This window comes from Triticum aestivum, chromosome 7D (assembly GCF_018294505.1).
Source record: "Triticum aestivum cultivar Chinese Spring chromosome 7D, IWGSC CS RefSeq v2.1, whole genome shotgun sequence".
NCBI lineage: Eukaryota > Viridiplantae > Streptophyta > Magnoliopsida > Poales > Poaceae > Triticum > Triticum aestivum.
The window spans coordinates 140,136,120-140,146,124 of record NC_057814.1 but is presented as its reverse complement, the minus strand read 5'-3'; the positions used below and the strand labels follow the sequence as shown (position 1 = coordinate 140,146,124).

General features: G+C 47.8%; 1 pseudogene; it reads left to right on the top strand.

Annotated features, from left to right (window-relative positions):
- The first annotated feature begins 301 nt into the window (after positions 1 to 301).
- LOC123170970 (probable cinnamyl alcohol dehydrogenase 8D) lies at positions 302 to 1,466 on the top strand (annotated as a pseudogene).
- Positions 1,467 to 10,005: the final 8,539 nt, after the last annotated feature.

The window sequence follows — 10,005 nt, the reverse complement described above, 5'->3', positions numbered from 1 at the left end:
AGGATCCACCGCGCCTTCACGGTTCTACGGCCGCCAGAGGTGAGGCAACCACGGCGGCGCCGGCGGGAGGTAGAACAACCTTAATTTTTTTTTTATTTTTTTTTTTCGAAAAGGAGGTGGCGGCTACGTTGCGTTTCTCTATCAACATTTTCCATTTCCCCAGTGTTTTAAAAAGAAAAGGCCATGCCCATCATATGCTCGCCCGTCTATTTATTCCGAACTCCAAGGTTGCCTGCAGGCTTATCAGGAAAAGAAATAACGATAGATAAAAAGGAAAAACCTCCTGATTCCTGAACTAGCCATGGCGCAGGAGGGAAAGCCGGCGCTCGGGCGGGCGGCCAGAGACGCCTCCGGTCTCCTCTCTCCCTACAGCTTCTCACGAAGGTCTCTCGATCCATCTCATGTGGATGGATGTGGTGCTAGAATGGCTAATGGCAGTGTGGAACCGAGCTCAGCTGGTTGTCGTTTCACTTCAGGGTTCAGAAGGAAGACGATGTGACGATCAAGGTGCTCTTCTGCGGGATCTGCCACACGGACCTGCACGTCGCCAAGAACGAGTGGGGCAACGCCATGTACCCCATTGTTCCAGGGCATGAGATCGTCGGCGTCGTCACCGGCGTGGGCCGCGGCGTCCGGAGCTTCAAGGCCGGCGAGACGGTGGGCGTGGGCTCCTTCGTCGGCTCCTGCCGCGCGTGCGAGAGCTGCGGCAAGGGGTACGAGAACTACTGCCCCGCCCTCCTGCTCACCTGCAACGGCGTGGACTACGACGGCGCCACCACCCAGGGGGGGTTCGCCGACGTCCTCGTCGTCAACCAGGACTACGTCCTCCGCGTCCCGGAGGGCCTGCCACCGGCCGGGGCGGCGCCTCTCCTCTGCGCGGGCGTCACGGTGTACAGCCCCATGGTGCAGTACGGCCTGGACGCGCCGGGGATGCGCCTTGGCGTCGTCGGCCTGGGCGGCCTCGGCCACATGGCCGTCAAGTTCGGCAAGGCGTTTGGATGACGGTCACCGTGATCAGCTCGTCGCCGAGGAAGCGCGCGGAGGCGGTCGAGCGCCTTGGTGCCGACGCCTTCCTGGTCAGCCACGACGCCGAGGAGATGAAGGCCGCGGCGGGCACGATGGACGGCATCGTCGACACGGTGTCGGCGGGGCACGAGCTGCTGCCGCTGCTGGAGCTGCTGAAGCCGATGGGGCAGATGGTGCTGGTGGGCGTGCCGACCGAGCCCATGGTGCTGCCGGCCTCGGCCATCGTCACGGGCGGGAAGCGCCTGGCTGGGAGCGGCGTGGGCAGCGTCCGCGATTGCCAGGCGATGCTGGACTTCGCGGGGGAGCACGGCATCGCCGCGGACGTCGAGGTCGTCAAGATGGAGTATGTTAACACGGCCATGGAGCGAGTCGAGAGGAACGATGTCAGGTACCGCTTCGTCATCGACGTCGCCGGCAGCATCGGCGGCGCCGCGGTTTAGCGTCATGCAGCATGTGCGCTTGGCTCGGTTACTCACGATGAAGCAGTCATCGACACGTGAAGTTATAATTTGGCTGTGTTGTATTTCAGTGAGTTGGTGCGTGGCCAGTGCTGTTTTTTTCTTCAGATAATGCCCTGCCTTTAGAAAGATGTTCTTATCCTATATACCTAAAAAGTTCACCCCATTATCAGATAATACATGACAAGCATTTCTTCTATACACTTTTGAAAAAAAATCAAATGCTTCATTATTATTATTTTCAGATAGTTAGTTAACATTTTTCAAATGCTTGAGTAACACTTTTTAAATACATGAAGACCTTTTCAAAATTCCATATGTGTTTTTGAGAATGTGAACAGTTTTTTAAAAACATGGACAAAAATGTGAAAACTGTGTCATCTAGCAACTTATTCTCAACAACAATTAAGTTATGCTACAGACGCAAAGAATTTATATTCATTGTCAAGAATACTTACTTAGAGTTTACCAACCGTCTGTTATTGTCATCTGTGCATAGTGGAGCACCATATCCACATGGCATTGTTGAGTAGGTGCCACGAGGTGATTCCTCGTCCATATTCTCATCATCAGAGGACCCACCACACCTCATACTGGTGTCAACATCGCTTGGCCTGCTCCCTAAGCTAATCCGGTCACAAACACTGCTCTCAACCGGCATACCACTTCAATGCCCGGTGTGTTGAAGAGCGATCGTGTTCGCTCTGGACCGGCAATGAATGTGGAGCCTCTTACCGGAAGGATGGTTGGAGCGGTCGTGACAGAGAGTGAAGCAGTTGCACATGAGAGGTTTTGAAGTGGGACCGCTTGTCGGACGTGTATGTGGCGGAAGTGCCGACACCCTCACCCCCTAGGTTTGGTGCCGATTTGTTGGAATTAGGACACGCAGATACGTCCGCAGACGGTTACGGCACCATGTTGGACGGCAAAAAAAACATCCGAATGCGTCGGCCCAGACGTTTGCGGACGTTTTGAGGTACGACGTTGGAGATGCCCTTAAAGCTATTAGGGCCAAACGACATTATAACATTGCAAGCCCCTAGAACATGCTATCGAATGTGGTTGTCGGAGCTATGAGTTGGCGACCAACACGCTAGTTGAAGGTGCACACCAGTCAGGCCACCGCACAGAAACCAACTCGGGCCTTCTCCGTGCAGAAGGAGATCAATGCCCTCGGTCTACAGGGAGGACGAAATGGCACCACCCCAGCCTCCACCATTGAACCCGTTGCACGGCAAAATTAGTAAGACTACGCTCGAATTTCATAAAGTTTGACCAACTATATATGGAAAAATAACAATCACAGTACCAAATCAATATCATTATATGGATCATGGAACTAAATTTCATATTCTATATCTTTACTACAACAAATGTTTATAATTCTTAGTACAAGGTTGGTCAAACTTTATAAAGTTTAACTAGGGACAAAACTTATATGGGTAGTAAAAGGAAACGGAGAGAGTACCATGCATAAAATAGTTGTAGCCTCTTCTATGACTCCTAATAATATACTCTCTAATCTCATTTCCTTTCAATCTTTTTGCATCATACTGATGCTGCATTGTCTCCGTAAGTCGACATATCACATTCTCTTGCTATGCTCAATTGCTCATGACCTTGTTCATCCGTATTATATTTCTGATTTGCTTTTACATTCGTTCTGAAAGACTATCAAGGTCGTCGAGCAAGTGTTGTTAGGAAGCACAGCTTGGCCCCGTGGGTTGTGGCTTTGATCGATAAGCCTCACTCCTCTTCACTAGTAGAAAAAGGGCCTATTGTCCCGGTTGGTAAGGACCTTTTGTCCCGGTTTTTGAACCGGGACTAAAGAGTCGTTACTAATGCCCTAACCCTTTAGTCCTGGTTCTTACACGAACCGGGACAGATGGGCCTCCACGTGGCCGGTGCGACGAGCCCAGGCAGGAGGGCCTTTGGTCCCGGTTGGTGGCACTAACCGGGACCAATAGGCATTCACGCGTCAGCATTTCAGGGGCTGGGGTTTTTGTTTTTTTTAAGGGGGTGGGGGTTTTGGGGGGTTACTTTAGGTGTTTCATATATTGTGTTAGCTAGCTAATTAATAGAGAGAAGTGTCCTCTCTTATCTCCGTGCTTGGTCGGCGCTACGTACTATATACGTATAGAGAGGACTAGACACGCTAGCTAGTAAGAAAATGAAGGAAACAGTAGATCGTCATGAACATATGCATACAAAGAGAAGTGATATCGACCACCTCTCCTCCGAGAGATTGGTCGAACAACAAGTTCTCGTACATCTATCCGACACTACTGGCTACATATATACAATAATTATCTCTTACAATATAATCTCCTAATTATATACGAAGTCAAGGTCCACATGGTATTCTCCGTCTTCAGCGATCACGTGGTCAAGGAAGAATGCCGCCAATTCCTCTTGAATTGCTCGCATACGATCTGGTGCTAGGAGTTCATCCCGCTTCCGAAACATCTAATTTGAAGAAGGGGGTCAATACATATATATATGAATAAATGAAACTTAACACAAATGATGGTAATAAAATAAAGGGATAATTAGATTTATGCCCCTAGTTGTGTCCCACTCGTCTGTTTTACCCCTAATTCCCAAAAGTCACCGGTTCTGTCCAAGTCACTTTGCTCCTCTTATGCTTTTGCCCTTTGACCGTTTGACCATCAGTTTGAAAACTTCATAACTAATTCATACTGAATCAGAAAAATGCAAATAAGATACCAAAATGTTCAGAAAAACATCACCTATATGTCAGTGTCATTTGCATTCATGAAAAAAGTGTTGGAAAGTGCACATCCGAGTTTTAGCTCTTTTGATACCACCATGAATAGTGAACTCTAAAAAAATTCAAAAAAATTCAAAAAAAATATGGTGGCGAAGAACAACAAATGTTCTAAGTGCTTTCCAAGTTTCATTAGGAAACGACATTCGTGGAAGTCGTGGCAAAAAAATAATCTATTTTGGAGTGCTGATTGTTTTTTTGCCGCGGCACCCATGAATGTTATTCCCTGATGAAACTTGGCAGGCACTTAAAACATTTGTCATTCTTTGCCACCAAATTTTTTTAAATTTTTTTAACTTTTTTAGATTTTACTATTCATGGTGGTAGCATAAGAGCTAAAACTCAGATGGGCACTTTCCAACACTTTTTTCATGAATGCAAATGACACTGACATATAGGTGATGTTTTTCTGAACATTTTGGTATCTTATTTGCATTTTTCTGATTTAGTATGAATTAGTTATGAAGTTTTCAAACTGATGATCAAATGGTCAAAGGGCAAAAGCATAATAGGAGCAAAGTGACTTGGATAGAACCAGTGACTTTTGGGAATTAGGGGTAAAACAGACGAGTGGGACACAACTAGGGGCATAAATCTAATTATCCCTAAAATAAAACTGTGAATATTATTGCTTACGCACTTCAGATTGTTCGTCAGAGTAGCCCCGCTCACAGGTCGTGTAGCGGATGGACTCGCAAACGTAGTATCCACAGTAATTATTCCCGGGTTCCTGCCACAACCACTTTACAAGAAATAGAGGTCAATCAAACTGATAAGCAAGCATGCTAAATGGTATTGATGAAACTAGCGCTTGAATCACTAGGAGATGCGCGGAACATGCTACTATAGTACTTACTTTCGGGTGTTTAAATTGCAGTTTCTTCGGCAGTCCCGGAGCTTTTTTGGTGAATTTTCTCCAAACCCTGCCAGACAAAGAAAACAATTACTTGATATCAGGAAATGAACAAAGTTGCTGATATGGTGGATAATGATCGATTTAACTTACTTCTCGAGCATTTGAGTCATGTCCGCATAGTCCTGGGGATCTTTTCGTCTCGAGTCTAAGACGGTTACTACTCCCTGCTCAAGCTTAATCTCTAGGAGAATATAGTGGAAGCTGCGCACGCATGCATAAGTCATCAATTGCATTACTATAACCTGGACTAATAAGGGAAACCGAATATGCACAAGACAGTAACACTCACTTGAAGTTGTAAGGAAAGAGTATTATATCTTTGTTTTCATTTATTACCAACGATCGTAACAAGTTGGCCTCGGTATTTTCGGCATGATATTTAACCTCAGTTGCATCTATGAGATTTGTGTTAATGAACCCAATCACCGATTTGTCTTTTCTTCAATTCGGCGATCTTCAATCTGCATAATATAGTGAGGATAATTATAAATACATGCAATGAAAGAGCTGACCTATATAGAGAGACTTAATGACAGAAGTAGTACTACTTACAGACAGTAGCAAGTGACCGTTGATTTATCGAGGGCCTTTTGATTGAAAAACTGGAAGAAGTCCTCAAATGGAACATTCAACAGTTCAATTCCAACGAGGTCATGCTCCGGTTTAACTCTCAGCGTCAAAGTATCCCTCCCCCCAGACTCTCTGCAGGTTTTCATGTACCAATCATGTAATCTTCGCATCATCGTTGTTACAGATCTTTCATCTTTGACGAGAGGCTTCCCGTAATGGTATTTGTGTTCGTCCACCTCCAAGATATCATAATGTACATCGTCGGGTAGGTAATCTCCAAGATTGCTATAACCGGGCACCATCCTCAGATCATTAGCGACGATGTCGTTAGACACCTTGAGCGGGGGGCACGATTGGTTCGCTTGTTCGCCGAGCTGGGCAATTTTTTTCCCAGCTCGTCATTGTTTTAACCTTTGATCACTGACAGTACTTCCCGATCGCTCGCTTTGCAAATGTCTTTGCAATAATGCGCTCATAGTTGCCTTTCGGCGGAGACTTTGGTGGTTTTGTCAGGGCAGCCAGAGTGCGCATCGCTTTCACCGGATCTACCTTCTCCTCCGGAGGTGGATGTTTATTTGCTTTCACCCCTTCAAAGAAGTTCGTCACTTCGGCTTGCACGATCTTCCTGGTTTCCTCCTCGGTCCTCTCATATGGTAACTTCTCTGGAGTCTTCAGAGAAGGACCGAATCTGTATTGCCTCCCGCCTCTGGCTGTACTGCTAGACGCCGGCAGAGCAGACGAAGCGGCTGCGGCTGTCTTTTTTCGTTGCTTACGAGGCGGAGGAGAAGGACTACGACGCGCCGGAGCAGCCGGAGCGGCGGCGGGTCTCTTCCGCCCTTGCTGACGAGGCGGAGAAGGAGGAGGCTGGCTGCTCTGGCGCGCCAGCGCAGGCGGAGAAGGAGGCAGAGTGCCGCCACGCGACGGAGAAGGAGGCTGAGTGCCCTGATCACTCACCGGAGGAGGAGGCGGAGTGCCGCCACGCGCCGGAGAAGGAGGCTGAGTGCCCTGATCACTCGCCGGAGGAGGAGGCGGAGTGCCCTTACTCGCCGGAGGCGTCCAGTTCGGAAGGTTGATGAGCTCCTTCCGCCATAGGCATGGAGTCTTCAGAGCAGAACCCAGCCGAGTCTCCCCTTCACCGGTAGGGTGGTCAAGCCGGAGGTCCTCAAATCCCTCCGTTATTTCATCCACCATCACCCTAGCATATCCTTCTGGAATCGGCCGGCAGTGGTAGGTTGCGCCGGGTTCAGGAGGTAAAACAGAGCCAACAGCCGCCTTGACTTTGAAGTTCTGCCATTGCGTCATAAGGTGGCAATGTTGAGACTCCGTGATAGCATCCACGGGGTAGCTAGCAGGAGCCGTCAAGACATGCTCCGGCTGAAGTAGCTCGGTGGAAGCCACGCTGCTTCTCCGCTGAGATGGCGGGGTAGTTTCGGCATGTCGATTGGCGTCTCGTTCCTCTAACGCTTGAACCCTTTCGTGCAGCTTCTGAATTTGGGTCTGCTCCACTTTTTTCCTCCTCTCCTGGCTTTTGTAACCGCGTACGTCCGGAAAACCAGCCTTCCACGGAACGGAGCCTGGCGTGCCTCGTGTCTGTCCAGGGTGCTCAGGATTCCCGAGGGCTAGTGTGAGCTCGTCGTTTTCTCTGTCTGGAACGAACGTCCCTTGCTGCGCTGCATCGATATAGTGCTGAAGCCTCTTGACTGGTATTCTCAAAAGCTCGTCCGTCCAAACGCACCTCCCTGATACAGGGTCCAATTTTCCGCCAGCCCCGAAGAACCAAGTCCGGCAACGGTCTGGCCAGTTCATTGTCTCTGGTTCGATCCCTTTATCAAGCAGATCATTCTCAGCGTTGGCCCACTTAGGCCGGGCTTTGAGGTAGCCACCTGACCCCGTGCAATGGTGAAGCTTCTTCTTCGCAGCATTCTTCTTGTTTGTCGTTGACATCTTCTTACTCTTTTTCGATGTCTTGTGGGCCACAAATGCGGGCCAGTGATATTTAATATTCTCATACCGGCCGATGAATTCCGGTGTCTCTTCTTTGTGGACAAACGTTTTCAGCTCATTCTTCCACCTCCTGAATAGGTCTGCCATCTTCTTAAGAGCATGAGACTTGATAAATTGCTCTTTAACTGGCTTCTCCGGATCCTCCTCTGGCGGTAGGGTGAAATTTGCCTTCAGCCCAGTCCAAAGATTATCTTTCTGCATATCATTGACATAAGACACCTCAGGGTCTTCCTTCTTAGGCTTATACCATTGGTGGATGCTGATCGGGATCTTGTCCCTAACAAGAACCCCGCACTGAGCAGCAAATGCTTCCTTTGTCCGGATGGGTTCAATCGGTTGGCCGTCGCTCGCGATTGCTGTGATCTCAAACCTTTCATCCGAGCGCAACTTTCTCTTCGGGCCTCGTCTCTTTACCGAAGTTGTGCTCGATCCGGAGGGCTAGAAAAAAGAACAAAGACGAGAGTTAATTAATATGTGTACATACCAAAACAATGAATGCATCAATTAGCTAGTCAGCACAGGCTTAACTAATATATTTACCTGGCCGGACTCTGTTCGGTCACCGGAGCCGTCACCACGGGCTCCTTCTTGCACCAGCATTGGGTCACCGGAGCCATCATAATCATGTCTTTCCTCCTCCACTCTTCGATCACCGTAGCCTGCTTCTTCACCCTGTTCTTCCAGACCATCATTGTCGTTAAGATACGACAAGACATCACCTCCGGCTAAGATTATGTCCCCCAACACCTCTTTTGCTTCCTCGTCTCGTCCGTGCTCCATTGTTTCTACAATTATTACAACATGGCAATTATTACACAAACATGACAGCAGGTGGATATATTAGTGCAAACGTAGACCTAGCTTATTCCGGGTTTGGGGTGGCCTCGGCAACGCTTCAAGGGTAGGGGCGCGACGGGAGGGGTAGGAGACCGACATCATTTTTTCCTAGGGTTTGGGTGTCCTCGAGAGTTTTGGTCGAGCGAGAGGGCCGGGGGATGCTCCCGTGGTATAAGTTATCACGGTCGAGAGGGGGTATATATATCAACCGCCCATCATGTCGAAGTTATTTTGGAATGGAGTTCCCAATAAAAATTAAGAAGAGGAAGTAGAAGATAAAAAAAGTGGAGAAGAAGAAAAAAAAAAGGAGAAGAAGAAGGAATAGAGGAGAAGAAGAAGAAATAGACTCTATTTCTTCTTCTTCTCCTCTATTCCTTCTTCTTCTCCTCTTATTTTTCTTCTTAATCCTCTTCTTAGTTCATTCCTTCTTCCTTTCTTCCTAGATAGATATATAAAACTTTTCTAAAAAATGTTATCGGGGAGGGGGTATCGACCTCCCCTCATGTTGAAATTATCGGGGAGGGGGTATATCGACCCCCACCCCCCTCATCATGCATATATAGCTACCACATACATATATACATTGAAAAAAATTACATATATACAACAAAAACATTAATACACATATGAACAAAAAAATACATATATGAACAAAAACATGTTGTGAACAATACAATTAATGTAATAAATCTAATAAGAAATTAATCTAATAAAAAACATGCTCTGAACTTACATATAGCCACATACATACAAATATACATTTTATATATATGAACAAAAAATTAATCTAATACAAAATAAAAACAGAGCCGGATCGGCGCGGCGGCTCACAGCGGGGGCGTCTCGCAATGGCGACGGCGGGGGGTGCTCGATCGGTGCGACGTGGACTTGGTGGAAACACTATATGAAAATGCGGTGGTGGCCGGGCCGGGCAGTTTTCTTTTCCTTCTTCATTTTTTCCTTTGTTTTTTATTATATGTTTGTTTTCATTTTCACTCTACATTTTCGTACATATGAAAAAAATAAAGTTTCTATACAAAAGTGCACAATTTTTATGAACAAATTACAACATCTAAATTAACTACACATCTAAATAAATATTACTACACATGTGAAATTTTCCTAATCTTAAAACTAAACTAAACATAAATTAAAATAATCTAAAAAACATGTAAAAACATCTAAGTGCACCGCGCAGGGGCGGAGGGGCACGGCGGAGGGGCCGGCGCCGGCGCGGGCGGGGCGGGGCGCAGGGGCGCGGGACAGGGGAGGGGCGCGGGAGCAGGCTGGTGCTCACAGGGGGCGGCGGGGCACGGTGGAGCAGGGGCGACGGCAGAGGGCGGCGACAGCGACTCGGAGGAGCAGGGGAGTCGGGGCAGAGGGCGAAAGCGGCGGCGGCGGTGACG